This window comes from Hermetia illucens, chromosome 4, assembly GCF_905115235.1.
Source record: "Hermetia illucens chromosome 4, iHerIll2.2.curated.20191125, whole genome shotgun sequence".
Classification (NCBI taxonomy): Eukaryota; Metazoa; Arthropoda; class Insecta; order Diptera; family Stratiomyidae; genus Hermetia; species Hermetia illucens.
This window is the reverse complement of record NC_051852.1, coordinates 145,823,902-145,843,035: the sequence shown is the minus strand read 5'-3', so window position 1 is coordinate 145,843,035 and position 19,134 is coordinate 145,823,902. Positions and strand designations below refer to the sequence as shown.

Below are 19,134 nucleotides of genomic sequence, written 5' to 3'. Positions count from 1 at the left end.
CTTGTTATCGCTGTGAACATTAGGAATCTATGGGGGATACTTTAGGAATTAAACAGCATTTTCTGTGCAAATAAGAAAATGTTAGTCTTGCCTGGTATCCTTAAGATATTGTGCCAACAAATGAAACTGCAACATTTTTTAGACAAGTAGTCAAGAAACAATGTAATATTTAGGTCTAGATCTACATTTCCTTAAAGCAAATAAACTCAGCATGATGGAGTATTTCTACCGTTTAATTTAAACTGAAAAATCAACAAATACCAAAGATAAATTCCAGTCATGATTTTAGTTTTTTCTGTCCAAAAATTCAAAAATTTTCTTCATCTTGTTAGTAACCCTTGAAAAAGCAAATCCTTTTATGCATTCTACCTGCCCACATACCTTGCATACGTTGATGCGTACTACTTTCTTCTTTCTTTAAAACCTCAAAATATCTTCGTCATTTTATTTTATTCTAAAATGGTCAAAAAGAACATTATCAGATCGAGCGTACAACATAATCATCAACCAGACTCTCGGTGGCATCAAGTTACCTACAATCGTTCTCCGTCATCTTTCCCTGCAGAAAAAAAAAATGTTTTTCTTTCGTCATACGTAGATAATCCCTCTCAAAGAATCTTGACATGAAGTGGGTTAATCTGATCCAAGATGAAATTTCGTTTCTTGTTTTTTTTTTCTCCTCTAGTCTTCCTTGAATATTATATATTCCTCGAAGACGACAGATGAAGAGGACAAAAACCAGGTCAGAGTCACTAGAGTAGAAGAAGTAGATTTATACGCAAGGAGCGAACTACTCGTTCTGCTACTGTTGGATGCCGGTTTCAGATGCAACCAGCTTCCAGACGCCACCGTCTGAGTAAATCTGTTCAATAGACTATTATTGGAGTTGGCGATGCATGAATTCGAGCACCCACAACTGCTCATTGCTCCTGAGTTCGTACACATATTCACTACCCCGATCTGTGTTGGCAGAGTGCATTCTTGCGTAATGAGATTGATCCTTGAGCGGGTGCACCGTAATCTGAATTTTATCGAGCAGTGAAAATGTCGGAGTTGATACACTATGCTGTGCATGTCAAAGGGAGAAAAGGCGTTCAAGGTTGAATGTTAGTTCTTCCTGCTTTCAAAGAGTAAACATTAGGTTTGAACATTCCAAGTTCTCTAGGCAGCTCCAGTTACTTGGAATCTCTCACGTTTTCACAATCATGTACGCATGGAGCACTGCTGAGTGGAACAAGTGAATCTTATTCTACCTCAGTCATCCCACTGTTCTCCTTCATCAGTTTATAAGTTTTCTTGCGGAAACAATTCGCGGAGTCTTTATATACGCCGTCCACAGCCAAATCTTAATCGTTGATACCGACCCATTATGAGTTACCGCAGAATCAGAAAATTCTAACCCAGCACCCACTTTTCCTTTCCTATCATACCGAACTACCAAAGGAGTTCTCTGATTCGCCTTAAGTATTCATTCGCAAGTCAAATATTGAAGTTTTGATTAAAACGCCAGGATAAAATGCCAGAGGAAAATTTGTTCGCTTCATCTTTTCCCAGGTCGCATTCCTTATTCATTCCCGACCAAGATACTTCCTGTTCCAGGATCTTGAACTTCATAAAGATCCGGGACACAGTAGAGTGAAAACAAGTATGAACTCTTGTGTATACACATCTGTATGTATAAGTTTATGTAAATATTGTTAAAAATTCAGAAAATGTCAACAAAACTTTTCCGAAAGAATGCCTAGAATGCACCCATAGGGGACCATACGCTGTACGTGTAATGACGATTCGTTAGATTTGCAACGCATGGAAGTGTGCCTCATAAGGTCTGTTGTCAACCGTACACGCCTTTCAGGCTTTTCGAGCACAAGTAAACTTACAAAAAAGTTCAGCACAATAAAAGTGCTGCTTCGTTGGAACTACTTAACAAAGGCCGCCCTTAACATTAACTACATTCACACTAAGAAGGAACACGTTTCACTATGAGCGCACAATGTATAGGACACATATAACCAGGACTCTGTGGTCGTCAGCAATGTGGAGAGTAATATAAGGTCTCCGCTTTTCCTTTTATATTATACCTCGTACAAACCCTGAACTTTGACGGTGGCTTTTCCCTTTTTTAACTTTTCACCATATGACTCCCGAGAAGCGGCCACAATTTCTCCCTATGAAAATGCCATCAAAGCCTGTCCCCATCAACATAAAAGAAAACCCCTGGGAAAGCGCAGCTAAGCACACACAGGACACGTTGTTAAAATGTTACGCTACAATAATTTTATTCAGCAAATCACTGATGTCACCAGTATCGCATGTTGAATATATCCTGGCCTACTCTTGCTCCCGGCAAAGAAGTCAGTTTCCGTTTTGCTAGGCCTCGGTAGGAAAAATCAGAGAAAGTTCGAAAAGCTGGAAAATTCTTTTCTAAACTGTTCATTGTCATAGGGAGTAGTGTGTATAACCTACTCGTGAAATTACGGATGGATTTCTTCCTCTTTTTGGTACGTTAAAGTAGAAGGACTTTCGCATAGGGAGCTGGAGTGACACAGAAGGTTGTAAAGCAGTAATTTGATTTATTATGAATGGACGGAAATGAGGCTACGGCAAACCGCGAATGTGCTTTGTAGTGAAAGAGGTACTTGCGGAGTCAGAGATAAATGAAGAAAGTCCCTTTATTTCGATTATAATGAAAGAATGGGGACTCTGCTCTCAGATTTTGAATGTCAGAAACAATAGACTGTTATGGAAATGTCAATATTCCCAAGAGAAGAAGTTGAGAATAAATCCGAGGGGAAATGTACACCGCTTCATTGTTATTACCTTGACATTTGCGTGGGTATTGTTTTTAATTCGATCCCCGTCAAGTTCAATATATACGCAACGACGTCCCTTGGCATTTTGTACAGCTACAATCGGTTGACCTCCATTTAAAACAGATTTGATTTTTCTGGATCAACCCACAGCGGTTTGTCCTTCAATTTTTCATCCTAAAATTTTCTTTTGAAAATGCAATATTAACCGACAGAAAAAGGATGAATATTGCGCAGGATAAAAAATATACCATCAAGTGAAGGACTGTTTTCGGCTATTGTTCAAGGTAAATCATTTGCTAGGTTTATGCAGGTGCACTCCGATAAAAAGCAATTTTTGAATTGTTTTATTTGGGTCAGGGAAATTTTCCATGGATTTATAGATACATGATCCTTAGAAGGAAAATTTTCGCAGGATTCTCTCCATCTTATGATGAGGATTTTCCATGGCCAAAGGCTAAATTTCTATGAAAAGATCTCGGGAATGAAAACCTTCAGGAGATTTATCCCACCCTATGAGCCTTCGTTGCCAAATAAGAAGGAGCTTGTTTTTTTATCTCCAGCTATATTCCGTGAACTTCCAGAAAATTACAATTATTTCTAACCAGCATCCGTAGTTATTGATGCCGATGGAATAGAGCGTGACAATGAAGCTCAATTCGAAAAGAATTTCGAAACTGGAATCAACAACAAGGCAGATTTTGAAAGTATGGTATTTACCTTCTTAAGCCAGCAATTGATTACCTTGTAAGGTTCCCTTACAGCAAAAGGAACGAGCGGGGTTAAGTACTTCGAATAGATAGGCATATCAGTTTGTGGTATCTCAGGTGGAGATATACGCGCTAAGGCGCAGTACTTATCGCAACTTCCAAAGGAACGGTAGGGAGCAGAACAATATGATTCTAATTGACCACCTTTCAGGTCCAGCTAGGTGGGGAAAGAATGGTAGGAGGGCAATAAATTAATTCAATGGACACGAAGGATCAGAAGATGAACCCGAGCGTATGTGCAACAAAGCTCTATCTGACAGTGTTCCCCAGTATCTCTCTAGCAATCTTATCCGCGGAGAACTACCATGTGACGAAATCCTTCCTCCTCCTACTAAGAAAAAAGTGTGATTGTCTCTATCTACCACTCCTTTATAGAACACACTGGGTGCATTATGAGAGTAATGTGCATTGTTTTATTATGACAGATATTGTGAAGAGGGTTCCGCTCTTTCAAATGCACGCTGTCCCAGTTTGCTCTGAGCAGTAGGAGTGTCAGGACGTATCTTTGCGCGTAGTCTGTTTTTCGATTGTGGCACTGCATAATGGAGTGCTCACAGAAACAGCGGAACGCTATCAAGTTTTGTGTGCGGCTTGGGAGTGATGCAACGGAAACTTCTCAAATGCTTCTAGAGGCCTTTAACGAGGGATCCATTTCGAGATCCCAATGCGGAATGTGGCTCAAGACCTTCTTCCAAATTCAAAAAAGCGCACATGAGCAAGTCTCGCATCAAAACAATGCTGATTGTCTTCTTCGACGTCTGAGGAATCGTCCCTTTTGAGTTTGTACCGCAAGGATAAACTGTCAACGGAGCCTTTTACTTGGAACGGCTCAAGAGACTGAAACGACGGGGCGCACGCGTCTGGCCTGACATCAAAGACGTTTTCAAGTTTCACCACGCCAATGCTCCCCTTGCCACACAACAGAACGAAGAGCTGAAGGAAAGCACTGGGAGTCGGTAGAAACACTCAACCTCAAGTTACAAGGTTCTTAAGAGACATTCCAGTCGAGGAGTTTCAGGGTTTTTTGCAGGCGTGGCAGAATCGTCTCCGCAAGTGTATCGATGCAGGGGGAGCCTATTTTGAAGAATTTTGATCATCTGTACCAATCGGATGAATAAATCTATTCTTCTCGGTAAATCCGCATTGCTTCTATAATGCACCCTGTACAGTCAGATGATGATGTCACAACGATAAATAAGACTGAAAACTTCCAGACTGGCATTGAGGCTTGTAGGAAAATAACCAATTTGAGCATATTTTTGGCCCAACTACGGAGCTACGTCAGTTCTCCATTTAAGGTATAATTTGAAAGTAGTGCGCTAGGTATTTGCCGCTCGTAAAGCTCCTCGTCTCTGTACTTGACCGAAGCGCGTACTATACACTCTCCTGCTAAGAGCACCACCCTATATCTCTGTGCCATAAGGTAGTACACACTGCATACCGCTCCTGAGAAGATTGTCTTGTATAAGGTAGGATTCTCAACTTTGACCTTAGTTGACTTGTTTGCAGCAGTGTCAATTCAAGGTACACAACTGCCATAACGTCATCTACAGGTCCGACCAAGCGCGACTCTTCAGGCTTACAAAATCTTAGCAGAGAAGTGTAGGAAGCGTTTCAGAACTCCAGCCCAAGAATGGACCTTGTTTTACTCCGGACGTAATCTGGATCTTGCTCTAGGTTTTCTCTCTGAAATAATAATAATAATAGTGTTCATTCGCGTGTCAATCCAATTGAATCTGAACCCTGAAGCGTACATTACAGGACTACCGTACTCTGCAGAAACTCAGCGACTGCTATCCGACATCTAGTCGCGATACAAATACCTCTGTCACAAGCAAAATGCTGTAACAGCCTAGCGGCTTGTGTCGTCTGGCTGCCCTCCGTGCAGATACCCATTATTAGGTTTATTTCTGAATTTACGGCATGGTCAGTTACTTCTTCCAACCCCGAAGTATCCTCGAGGCTCCCACTAATGTAACAGAGAAATGCGTTGAGAGATAGCGTCTACCACTTCGAATGCGATATATTGACGGCCCCTTGCCGAAAAGCCTTCCAAAGCTTACCACCTGTCTACCGCCGATTGCTTGATTCTGGCGCAAAAGTTATGTCGAAAATGATTTTCTTTAAGTCTGAGCACCGAAATATTGACGACGATGGGTTGTTTAAAACTAAGAGCCCCATTCCAGCCACCTTCTCCAGGATCAGTTTTCATATATAGCTCAGATAAGGCATACCCCATTCTACTCAAGACAGAGTCGCCCAGAGCATCAAACACTCGTAGAAAGTCCGGCATCGTCCCACTCAGTGTTGGGCAGATGCTGAAGAACGTTTTCCTTAAACAACGTTTCCAGACAAAGTCATCTTCTCGGCCTTGGGTTCCGTCCTGAATTCAAATTGCAATGGTACCTGATGGATTGAGATGCTATGGAGCTGCTTTGGTCTACTTTTACCTTCCCCTACCAACTAGTGAGCGGATCCACTTTATTGATTTGTAGGTTGTGAATCATGTTAGCCGCGTCCTACCCATTTAGCCCTATTCTGTACCGACCCCGCAGTATCTACAACGCTTGCACCAGAACTATCGTTTTCCTCGCAAATCTTCACTTACCTGCCCGCATCTCCGGCATGCTGTTTTCTACATTCCCAGCAGGTTGTAAACGTTTCCATATAATCAAATACCTACTTGGTGCGGACTACCCGTACCCAAATCCAATATATTGAGCAACAAATTCTAACATCCTTTCTGTTAAGAAGTTATCCGAAATATTGTTCAGCATCTTCAACCACAGCCAGGGGCCAGGGGATCCGTATCCATGCTGGATTGACGGAGTGATGCTTGGTGGTCTCTTCCGCTTCGATCTTTTCTGCTAGAGAGTCAAGATTAGGGATTTTCAAAGATCACAGTCTCAGCCTAGAAATCAGAGCGTTCTCTCCCCTTGTCTGTTGCCTTTCGATCTGAATAAATGAGTACTTCGTCATGCTCCTATTTTCCTATGGAAAATACTTTCATTTCGCTGCAATCGGACTTGGCCTTATAGCAGATCTCACTGAGGATTGACCTTCCAACGGTTTAAAGAGCGGAGCTGTGAGATGCACGATTTTCTACCGGTGCGGCTCCTTGTCCTTCTTCGTCTCCATTTTTTGTGCCCTTGAGACTACATGTATGATGTAGCCTTCAAATGTGTCCCCCTCTTTCGTCTTTTTTTTTTCCAGTTCGTTCTGCAATGAAGTCTCTGCGGTCCACTTCACGCTTAAAACGCTTACAGCAATTGTGGGTAGAGATCCTTCTGTTTTTTTAGCGTCTGATGCTGTCCATGTCGGTCTGTAGAAGAATATCTGATACAGAAGTTGCATCAGTCCATTTTTCATGCCATCCCTGACACTCTTGTGAGGATCGGTTTCAGACTCCATGCGCTTCACAATCGCCGGTATTTTCCGCAGAAGCCTTTAACTCTGGCAAGGGAAGTGGACTGAAGTCCCAATCGACCTAAGTACAAAGCCATCTGCTAAGTATCAACCATCCCCTTTGGGCTTCTTTTCAGTATAGGAGCGCTGTAGAATACTCTGCACTGACACTGTCATATTACTGTGGTAGGTCTCCCTTGTATTTGTCCATTCACACCATGGAGTCTTTTGTGTTTTTTGATACCCGCAAGTGACGGTGCATTACACCTAAATGTAACCAACTCTCCTTGCGTCCCTATCAACTCCTCGATTTTGCTTTTATTATTCATCTTTCATGGAGAATCGGATGGAAGGAGTGAAAGGGGCCTATCCTCTAGAGTTCTTTGAGAGCTGACCTACGACTTTCTCCATAGCAGGATCTCAGGGTACCTCTGAAGAGAAACTTATATGGGACTAAGGTCTGAATGCTATGAACTTCAGTGTGTGCGGTGCAAGCAGTAAAGCTAACAAGCTTTCGAAATTCCACCATCTGGCTTCAACTATCCTTTCATTATTGTATGCTGGCCATTTAACTATTTAGGAAAAATATCCGGTGTTCAATAACCTTTCAACGGTCCACAATTCCAACTTTAGTAATGAAAGGAAAACTATGCAACTGCATTGAACGACAACTGTCTAAGTGGGTTAGGTTTATTCTACATTGAATAACATGTTATGTTAGCGCACGACTTTGGACTATTTAATTATGCTAAATATGAAAACCTTTTTTTTTTGAGGATTGGAGGAGTTCTAAGTCAGCATTTAGTTGATGTCAGATTGGACCAGTTGGGAAGAAACTTTCTCCCACATTTGAGGTCCACGAACCCCTCTTTTTGTGCTACATACTCAAATTTTGAAAAGAGTGACTGTTTCGTCCAGGTGTCCGTGGACCACACATGTGAAAGAAAGCTTCTGCCCAATTGGTCCGGTTCGACATCAACTGGATGCGGACTGAGGACTCCCTTAATCCTGAAACACTTCGGCTTAGTTTGGGCCTGCATATAAAGGCGGATTTCACTTGGATTTAATTCGTACTAACGTCGTGTTTGCGATTATTCATAAAGGAGCGATTATTACCTGTAACCAAGCCGCTTCTAGGGCAGAGGTGAGGCAGCGTCTGAAGAGTTACCTCTGCCTTGGATGAAGCCCTCAGTCATTCTTACGAAATACTTAATTGTGCTTCATACGAAATGAAGTCACAATCGCCTCTTGAAAAAATCCAAAAAAGGACCATAAATTTGAGTATATGTGCTGATAATTTTTGGAGCTGATGTAGAGTCCGGATATCTTCAATCAAGCCCATATGTTACGTTCTGGTAGCTCCTGGGTGGATCAAATTAGGACTGTAGGAACACAAGTGAGTCAATAAACCATGCATCCTGCAAGCCGTAAACACTGAAGGTACCTAAACTTGTTGATGCGCGACTGGAGGTCCTGTGGTGTACCATTCTGGACTCTATTTTTTGTTTTCGGGTCTTACCAAAAATTAATTAAATTTTCACATTTTGCTAGGTGTATTGGCACCGAGGGGAAAAGCGACCTTTAGTCGGTGGGCCCATACTTTTGGGGCTTATTCAACCTGACTGCGATAAATCATTGTGTTTGTCATGTTCAGAGTCTCGCTATCAACTGAGGACTCAACCCGCAATCAGAGTTCAAATACTCATGCACACATATCACGTTTTCCTCGATTCAAGAAGTTGATGGGAGTCAAACGTTATCGTTGGTACCCACCTTGCAGTCTTCCTTGAATAACTTGCACTATCAGAAAACCTGTGATTTATACAAGCGGTTACTTCCAAAGACTTGTTGAATTAAAGAAAATATTTTGGGGATCGACTAACAGATCTTGGATTTCTAAGCAAGTTTCATTGAAATGTTCACTCTGATCCTTCGGCAGTTTGGGGGGTACTCAGACGTGATTTAAAGCTAATACTCTCCCAACCTATCTCAGAAACTTTTAATGTGTTCTAGCGCCAGCTATACCTATGCGGCATTGTTGTCGGTATCTGGTAATATGCAGTAGCTCCCCTCACGACTTTCCGAGAAACTGCCACCCTTCCTTTGCTGTTCTGCGCAGACTTGACGAGGCAGGAGTTGGAAATTGGGAATCCTCCCCCGGTCCGTAGCTTTCATGAGGGGCCTGAAATCGAAGCGGCCCTAGCTCTGCATTATTCCATTCTATGGCGACATTCTAGTCGGCTCCTGTCATGGTCAGTTCCAGTAGGCTAATATGATATTCGGACTGCAACATGTAATCTACTAAAATGGGAGCCTACTTCCTAAAAGTTGGTATGTACATGAATGCAACACTCCGACTTTATTTTCCCAACTGCAATGATATACCCATAATTGTGTAAATAATATTAGTTTGGAAAGGGTAGGTAGATTTAGTAACTACATATTTACAGAAGAAATTTGTGTACGTATTTCCAAAAAAAAATGATAAATTGCATCCTTAAGGTGAGTGCCATATTTCCTCGGGAATAGGCCGAGGCCCGCAAAAGAGAAGGATGTGAACAAAGCCAAACCCTTCAAAGATTATAATTGAATTATAATTAAATAGATAAACACTCCCCTGTAATATTTCATCCGCAATTTATTAAGGTATACCGCCATGCCTCCTTTACCATTTTCCTTATGAGAAATACAAGCTGATTTCATTCCTGCTCTTTAATGTTTCGAATATAAAACTAAGCGATAAATTCTAAAATGTAATCTAGATCTACTGCTTAAAACTCAGAAATCCTTTTCATCCCTTCTTGCCCTCACCCTTATGACCGACAATACAATCCATCTAAAAATTTTATTATTGTTTACAAGGCAAGACTTCATATTTCTTTTCTCCGGTAATCACCAAACATCGGACAAAACAATGGGCCCATTTAGAGGCAAAAACATTCCAAGTCATTTAAGTCATAAACAAATAAAATATATCTTTAAGAATATTACATCCAGGATCTTCGTAGGCAAGAATCGAGAAGACGGTAGAGACGAAGAAAAAGGAGGAATAAGGATGACGGTGGCTTCTCACGCACTATCCCGGAGCATAATAAATTTTAAATTTGAAACATTTGAAACAAACCCAGGCGACGGACGAGTCAAGAGTAGGCCATACCATAATGCCATGGCATGGAAGATCCTTATCATAAATTTATACAATTTGACCCTGACTTCAGGTGTATTATTATTTTATACGGATGACTGTTGAAGGTTTAGATGGGGTTTGGAATACACAGAAATATAAATGCTAAGGACGCAAGATAGAGACTCGTGATTACATCCAACGACCGCATTTCATTTTAAACTGATTCCGAGCTGGAATCACTCCACCATTTTACAGAAATTTGTCGCCCAGCGCTTTTTGGAATGTTCTTTATATTCTGCACAATTTCGAATCAAATGTCGATAAATTTTCCATAGAATTTCTTGGAAGAAAACAAAGCGCAAGGTCTGTGTCGACCAAGAGACAAATACCGACTTGGCATTTTAATCCTTCCAGTCTTCATAAATATTACCTGGACCGAAGTGGCAAATACCCATCTCAACACAACCAAAGGATTCCCTTTCTAAATTCGTTTCCTAAAACATGAAAATAATCCTGGAAACACCATTCCATTCCGTCCAACGTCACTACCTTGCAATATGGCTTCAGGTTCGTCTCAGGTAACTCTTCAAGAAATTTCTGAAAAAGGTTTTCTGTCACCCACCACCGCCAAAGGCAGTACGTCATTTTACACGTCCTTTACTTTTACAAATTTATGGATTCTCTTAACTTGTGGCCGTCGTCGTCAGTTAGTCGACTGAATCATGGGAAAATGCTAAGAAATTACAGGTGAAAGGTTTTCAATTTTTAATGCTCAGGTAATTGGTGCGACTTTCAATGCTGGCATGATTCAGAAAAGTAAGGCACGTGTTAGGTCACATTGCATGATGCGAGTGGGACATTAATCACGTATATTTTTGCTTTTAAATTATGTCCTTTGTGTCATGTTACTGCAAAATGCATACCCATTTAGAAAATGTAGTTTTCTTGCATGACATGTGCATTATAAATAAATCTGCTGCATTTAACAAAGGATATAATGGTTCACTGGGGATCCTATAATTTCCCGACCAGATGCAATCTCATTTCAGTAAGTAATGAGAGAATAATAACGTTCTTCATTTTACGCCATCACCCTCACAACAGGAAGGTTCAAGTAAGTTCCGTATTTAAAAAAAAAATCCTTTGGTTGGACCCTTGCTTAACATCAACACCATAAAGCTGCTAACTATATCCAATAGAAAGTATTCCCACCCATAGTCGACAAATCGACAAAGGACTGTGCTATCTCATTAGTTCAAGTTTTTATGGTTGAAATTACGGTCAAGATATACTACAGTAGATAGATTCATTCAGTGGACCTCAATGTATGCTAAAAAGCAAAAAATGTTAGTCGAAGTCGAAGATAATCGCTAACCTCACCAAGTTTCGGCGTATAGACTGGTTCACCTTACCATCTTTTTTTTTGTTCGTACACGGGGGTGGAAAATCTTAGAAAAACAGTCCGCCCCAGCTTCGCGGTACAAACGCCGAAGCTACAGCGGGCGCGTGTGGGATTCGCACCCACTAAAAACCACCCCCGGTCTCTCCAGCCCCAACCCCGCGGAGCCACCATTTAGGTATTACTTCGTGGAGTAGGTTTGCCCTCAGGCGCTCGTCCTTCTCCTCCTTTCGGCTTTCCTCTTTCTATGCTCCTTCAGCAACTCCTATATTTTCACGACTGCAGAGCAAATCGTAAGCCGGTTCTCCTCGGACCTCTGGGCTCATGCTCCTGCTCAGCACTTGGTTTAGGCTCCTCCTCTCCATTACAAATATTAAGCAGTGAAACATCGCATGCTCTGGATCCTCCGGTATGCTATCGCAGCTAGGACAATTCGAAGAATCATTCAACCCACAGCGGTGCAGATGTTGCCTGTAGCGTCCACCGTGTCCCGTAAGGAACTGGGTAATGTGGTAGTTGGTCCCCCATGTGTCCGCACAAGCGGCACCCTAATGTTGGGAATCAGCCGGTGCACCTTGGTATACTCGTCCCATCTGCGTTGCCAGAGATGATGCGACTCTGACCATGCCGCATTTCTATGCTCTGTGCGGCTCTCCATACGTCTTGCATGGTATAGCACACTCATTTCTTTAGCCAGAATGTCGACAGTGATCATGCCTGCCACCGCCAATACTGCCTCCTCTGATGTTGTTCTAAAAGCGTTGCAAACCCTCAAAGCCATCAGCCGATAAACCGAGTTCACCTGATTCCGTCTCTGAGAGTTTGCAAGCGCCTCTGCCCACACAGGTGACAAGTCAAGCAGAATGGAACGCACCACTCCGACTGGAAGCAACCTGCGACAGTGTTTCGGCCCACCAATATTCGACAAAACTTTTGCAAGTGCCGCGGTGGTCCTGGCTGCCTTTTGGCATGCATATTCTAGGTACTCCCTGAAGCTCAATTTGCCGGCTTTGATACGACTGCATATCCAGAAACATCCACTTTCACAGTGTAATTTTTCCTGCGGTTGATTATTAAGACCACCTCCGTTTTTACGTCCGCCAAGGTCAGCCCGGCTCTTTGTAGCGAGGACTTTAGCGTTTTTACTGTTTCCATTGCATAGAGCTCCACATCTTCTGGGTGTTTTGCTGTAACAATGAGAGCTAGGTCATCAGGAAAGCCGACAATCGTAGTCCCTTCTGGGACGGGAAGACCAAGCACCCCATTGCACATGATATTTCACAACAGGAGACCAAGTACCGATCCCTGTGGTACCCCGGCTGTGACGATGTGCTCTTTGGAGCCACTCGATCCTACCATATATTTTACGCAGCTCCTCCACAGTTACGGGAGATATTATGCCTTCATTTAGCTAGATAACCATTTCCCTTATTGTAGGCCAAGTGTTTATGTCGACATGGTCACACAGCTGTTTGAAGCAGTTCTTTTTGCTCCTCCGAATCGCTTTTTTAGGCGGCCACGCAGTTGCCTCTGTGGCTCCTCTCGACCGTCGCCACCAGACTTTCCTCTGAGTCTCTCGCAAAGCATCCTTACCACGCGGCTCGTTGGGTTTGATTGCCTACAGGGGAACAATCCCCCTCCAGGCATAGTAGCATCGCTTGCTTCTGTCACCTATCGGGTGATTTGAGTGGCTTTCTGCCACGAATAAGCATGCCCATACATGCATATCTCTCGATGTGTGCATGTGTATGCCTATGACACAGCCGCCGAGCGTTCCCTTATCCGCACGAAAGGTTGCGCCTGATGGGAGATTTGGCAACTCCACACAACTTACCATCTATAGTCTAGGGAGATGCATAGTACACTGGTCTTACTGAAAATTGACGCAATTATCTACGGTGGAGATGGCATCGGAATACAACAACCCCTGGTTTTCACTTGACCCCAAAGGGAATGGAGGGCACAGCACATCCGGATCCCACGATGGTATGTTCTATGAGGCCATAGAATAGATGCCGACGTTCCCGTGTTTGACTTCCACCACTCCTTCGAATAGAGGACAATAAGATGCGTGTGTATAAGCATTTGAATTTAGACAGATGATTGAGTCATCAAATGATGAGCAGATTAAGATTGAAGATTTGAAAATGAGAGAACCAGCATATCAAACTAATATCAAAAGTATTGACTTACTAACAAGAAAACATATGAATACTCCAGTGCCAAGTATACTTGGAAATGTCTGATAATTACCTTACTTATCACCAGTGATGAATCATGGATTTTTAGGTACAAGCTAAAACCAAAGAAGCAAAGTTCAGAATGACATCTCTTAGGTTATCCAGCCCCCGAAAAAGGTACACATCAACAAGTTCAGGATTAAAATTCGCTCACTGCCCTCCTCGAGTTTGTACCTACCGAGACCACTGTGAATGAAGCCTTTTATTTGGAAGTTCTCAAAAAACTGAGAAGATTCAAGTAAGCTTCATCACTACAATGTGGCAAAACATAGTCTCTTAATCCATACCCCATTGACTCGCGAGCCTTTCTACAGTCCTAACTTGTTTCTTTCATACGGAAAAGGGGAAGCTGATGGAATCTTCGTTAAATTAAGTCTAAAGATAAACGATAAAGTCCATTCTGTGAGGTGGTTAGCGAATCATTGGGAGAAGAGGTTCTGGTTTCTAGCCCAGATCCTATGTGCTCCTCGCAAATCTGAAATCTTGACTGTCTTACAAAGAAAATCAAAGTGGAAGAAGCTATCAAGCATGCCTGTCCAGGGACCACCAGCACCCGGATAGAGATTATCTTTGAATGCTCGAGGTGAACAACTTGTTCTGGCGGACGTTGTCTAACAATACGCAAGCAACCTACTTAGCAGCGCGATTTTTCCGTTACGCTGTGTAATATGTGGGATAAAAATACGCGTAACCGCCATAAAACTGGAACACTTTTTGCCTTTAAACTATGAGCGCATGTCAAGAACTTCCTGGCGATCCGCCAGAAGGACAGCATGCCCTAAACTCCGGCCCGTAGGTCGCAAAGCGAAGACTACAATGAGGGGTAGAGCTATTTTCTCTACAGTGAGTTTGATACAGATGGTCAGAGCGTTGCAAATACTGTGTTCTCGGGATGGTGTCTGATCTTCCGGAAGGAAATACAAAAGGCCACAATGCGGTTAAGACGATCCTCATCTTAGAAATTCACAAACAACGAAGTGTAGCCGCTCACAAGATAAAAGATGGCCAAGTGTTAATCTGGATTCATTAGATAAGGTGAAAGGGCGGCACCGAATTCACGATGACATTCCGGCACTTATGTTGTGAGGGAAGTACTCATGACGTAACTTTTGGGTCGGAATTACTGATGTCATCGGTGAGGGTAGCAAATTCTTGAAGACTTTTCAGCAAGCGGTGATCAATACATCGCGTTCGAACTGATCGGCGCTATCTCTGAGGGGTTGGAAGTGAAACACTATCATAGTTCAGTTATGATCCTGATAACGAGGAATTGTGGGTCTTCCATGCCGTGGAGGCCATCCAGACATGACATATTCTATGTATGTATTACCGAGTTGCGGAAGGAGTCTCATATGCTCCAAGTGCAAATCAACTATAAGACAACTCCGAAGTGCATTAGTTTTTTGTTATTAAGGGCTAGTCGACGAGCTAGTTGGGAATCGATGGAAACTTGAGGTTGATATTAGGAGCTAAGGAATGCTCACTCTCCGCTAAAAGCTAGAAGAGACAGTTTCCTCAAAGTAAAATAAGAAGTTGGTAGGAATCACGATACGACGATAGTATCCCAGCAGAGGTACACAAGCTAGTGTTCCACTACCAAAAATACTCCTCTCAGTCATCTACATATTGATCACTTTGATGGATTGACATAGTCGCAGGGTGGTCAGCAAACTCATCAAGAGTAGACTCATCTAAGCGGCACATTTTGCGGGGTCTCATTCCTACGGTAGATCGGTTTTAGATTAGGAAGATCCAAATGGAAGCCGTGGGTGCGGTTCATTTAGCTGAGCTGAGTTGAACTCAAAGTGCTCTTCGTAGCGCTCGATATTGAAAATTCGTCCATTTTTCTAAAATTGGCAGGTATGCTAGGGATACTAGGAAATTCTTTCACGCGAATAATGACGAACTATCCGGGGGACCGCTTCTTACTCTATGAGATACTGAAGATGGATATCCACATTGAGCTTAGTACAAGCTCATTTTGGGGACGAAACATTAAAGTGCTACCTAATCTTCCAAGACTTGGTAAGACAAATGAGCGCACCTGGTCGATTATACAGATATGTTGCGTGCTTCGTGGTTTAACATGAGTATGCGTTGAGTTAATTTAATCAGATGGTCTTCTAAAGATGCGGATTGATTTTGTGGGCACAATCAAAATACTGTTGAGAAAGGCACAACGACACCAGCCTATACTAGATGCATAACTCAGTATTCATATTGGTGAATGCAACTTTGAAGTGCGGCACACGTTTGCGGACCGAAGGTCTCTGTTCGCTTAAACGTAATCACAACCCCCATGAAACTCCTAGTATGAGCTAACCGCTATAACCAAACTGAAAGCACATAAACCAAGAATTCACTCAAGACCTTCGGAGCCTATGCCGGTTCCCTTGATACCAGTATATCCTTGGTAAAGTTTCGTGACCCAAAGCCACTTCAGGTGAGTCCCCATGCAGACTTGGGCCTGAAGTCCTTAATTAAGCCTTGGAACAGCCGCATACTGCATCACGACTGTCAAACCATAGTGGGTACATAGAGGCTTTCTTCGGCCACTCAGTTTTGGCCCCACCATCAGGGTTGCTGCGCTGTTTTCCTTGCCGCCACCTCAGAGCACCATACAGATGATGATGATGACATCTGCTGCCAAACACATTGTTGAACAGGGGCAAAGCGGATTGAGGAAGCTAATGAATGAATGCCCTGAATTTAACCTTGCGTCGGGGAAAACAGAAATAGTCGTCCTAACTTAAAAAGTTGCGACCCTACGTCTGGTGGTGATCGGTAATACACTTATAGAATGAGCGCCACGAGTTAAATAATTTGAATTGATATTTGGCTGGATCGTGAGATTTTTCGCCGCTGTTTAGTTTCAAACAAAGCTACAGTAGGAGTTGCAATTGATGAAAAATTTTGAGGACCTCACCTAGAGGAGAAAACGCCTTCTCAGAAGCGATATACAGTTTGTTCTGTTATACGTCGAGGAAGTGTGGACTGAAGCGCATAGTAAACAGGGGCATCGTAGGTGTTTTGTGCGAGTATAGATACGGGAAGTCCGATCTGCCTATAGTACAGTTGCAGAGCCAGGTGTGTTAGGATGGTGGGAGTGATTCCCGTCATTCTTTCTGAACACAAGGTCACTTATAAGGCTAAGGAGACTGATCAAAAGAAGGAATTGCTCGTGAAGAACTCCAGATATACTGAACGAGTAGCAACTCTTTTGGGAAAATAAGTCTAGAGGTAAACTGTGTGTCTCTTCGGAAATTTAGACGCGTAGGTATACCAAACATGTGGTAGGATTGATTATTTCTCCATCAAACTCCTAGGCAGGAGGTTTCCAATCTTACCTACACAAGCTACGATCCTTTGACCCCAATGCGGAAGTGAAGGACGCTAATTACACTTTTTTTTCTTGCGGTAGGTGGGGTGGAAATGGTTCGAAACCCAATACAGACACTGTCTAGCTCTCCGGCCAATATTATCAGGGACACACTGAGGAGCATTGATAGATGGGGTCCTGTCATACATAACGTCTGAATACTTCTTCTCGCGAAGAAAAATGCGACGGCAAAGGAAACTAACTATTCCTTGATGGCCACCTGGTGGTTAATCGGATGTAGGTGCACCTCTTTACGATGTGTATTTCCGCCTGAGATTTAAGCTTCAAATGTAAATTATTCAGAAAAAAACAAGCATGGCCAAGATCCAAGGCTTCTTCATACTTGAAATGGTGAAATGGTTTTAAGTAAATGAACTCAACTCTTCAAATACTTTCAACATGTCCGGACCTCCGATCATTTGGTTGTTAGAATGAAGCCCTTGGAGGCAAAGTATCCTTTCTTTTTCGTTTTTATTCAAAATTATCCATAATTGAGATGAGCATTAATAAAATCAAATAATTTATCTCGTCCTACTCATGAAATGTTTCATGTCCGAAGTACGTTGAAGAGGTCATTCTTGATCCATGCTCGAGCGTTCAGGCCTCACACAAATCCTCTTCTCACTGATTACCCTCAACTCTACAGTACGATGTGTGGCCCACTCAAAGTCAATCCTTGCATGAAAGAGGCATATCATTACACAACATATAATACTCATCCGCAATGAACCATTTACGTTACATTCCTCATGAATAGATTTTTCCTGATGCTGCTTGAGCACTAATAAATGGAATTATCCCCGACCAAGAGGTAAGCTCAACTGACCATAATTTGTTCTTTCGACTTGAGCCGTCTCTGTTCACTTCACGGATTTATCGATTGAATCCAGTTATGCCTGAAGCAAAAATATCTGACCTCATCATTGACGGCATGACCTTCGCTTATGTTCGCTGATGGAAGCAACTCGCCATCAAAGATGCTCCAGCTTTTGTCTCGTTCAATTGCTCGGTCCAGTCTGCAGCCGGAGCAATCGACTGGTCTACCATATCTAGGCAACTTGCAAGAAATATCTTAAATAAGATGAAGTGAATTTATGGAATTTCCTTTCAAAAGAGTTCAAAGCTGAAAATCAGTATCTTTCTGTGCTCGGATATTTCTCGTTTAGTCTCTGATCTCTTTGGACGTATATTTCCATGGCTTCATCGATTCAAATTTGATTTAAAACAGTGAACGGCAAGATATACGAGTAGTAGGTGGAATGGATCTCTTTTTTCACCCCAGAGAATATCCGAAAGATACATAACGAGGAATAGGTACAATCGTGAAATAGAAGAAATAAATTTACTTTGGGTATCTGAGCATCTGCTGAGATGATTGATAAGTATCTCTTTGACCTTTGAAGGTAAAGTTACGAAAGGTGTACTGTTCACTAGTATTGCGTAAGATTTGAAATTGGAGCTTTAAGATTGAGGAAATGGGTAAATAGATTTTGAGGAGAAGATTCGTTTGATCGTTTGTTCACGATATATATTCGGAATCATGTTTAGATGGCCCTGTTAGAAGTAAAAATGGATTTATTTTTGTCAATACTTTGGTGTAGGCTTCATTGATTGAAAATGCGAGAGACCTTCACTAAGAAGGTTCGAAATGGTTCCATAAATACATTTGTCTAGATAGAGAAATTGTGCTAACAGATCTCTATGAGGACTTTTATCCCATTTCACTTGTCACCCCATTAAAGAGTCAAATTATGTAAATTTTATAGCATAATAGGATGGACCAAAAAATTCAATAACTTTGACTGCAACACAATATTGAATGTTCAGATTCCATGACATATGGGCAACATCAGCAGTTAATGCTCTCACACCTTACAAATTGCCAGCATCAGTGAAAGCTACTAATCTAGTGCTCGGCATCTGTGATGAATTTCCAACATTTCTCTTTAAATTTATCTTATCTTATTTAAACATGTCTGTAGTTCATTCAACCATTTAACCCCA

At 42.2% G+C, this 19,134-nt stretch overlaps 1 protein-coding gene across 2 annotated transcripts in view; it reads left to right on the top strand.

The window, feature by feature from the left end:
- The window catches only part of LOC119654308 (protein slit), a 364,703-nt gene that overhangs the window by 48,854 nt on the left and 296,715 nt on the right, over positions 1–19,134 (top strand). The gene's annotated exons all lie outside the window — the stretch shown is intronic.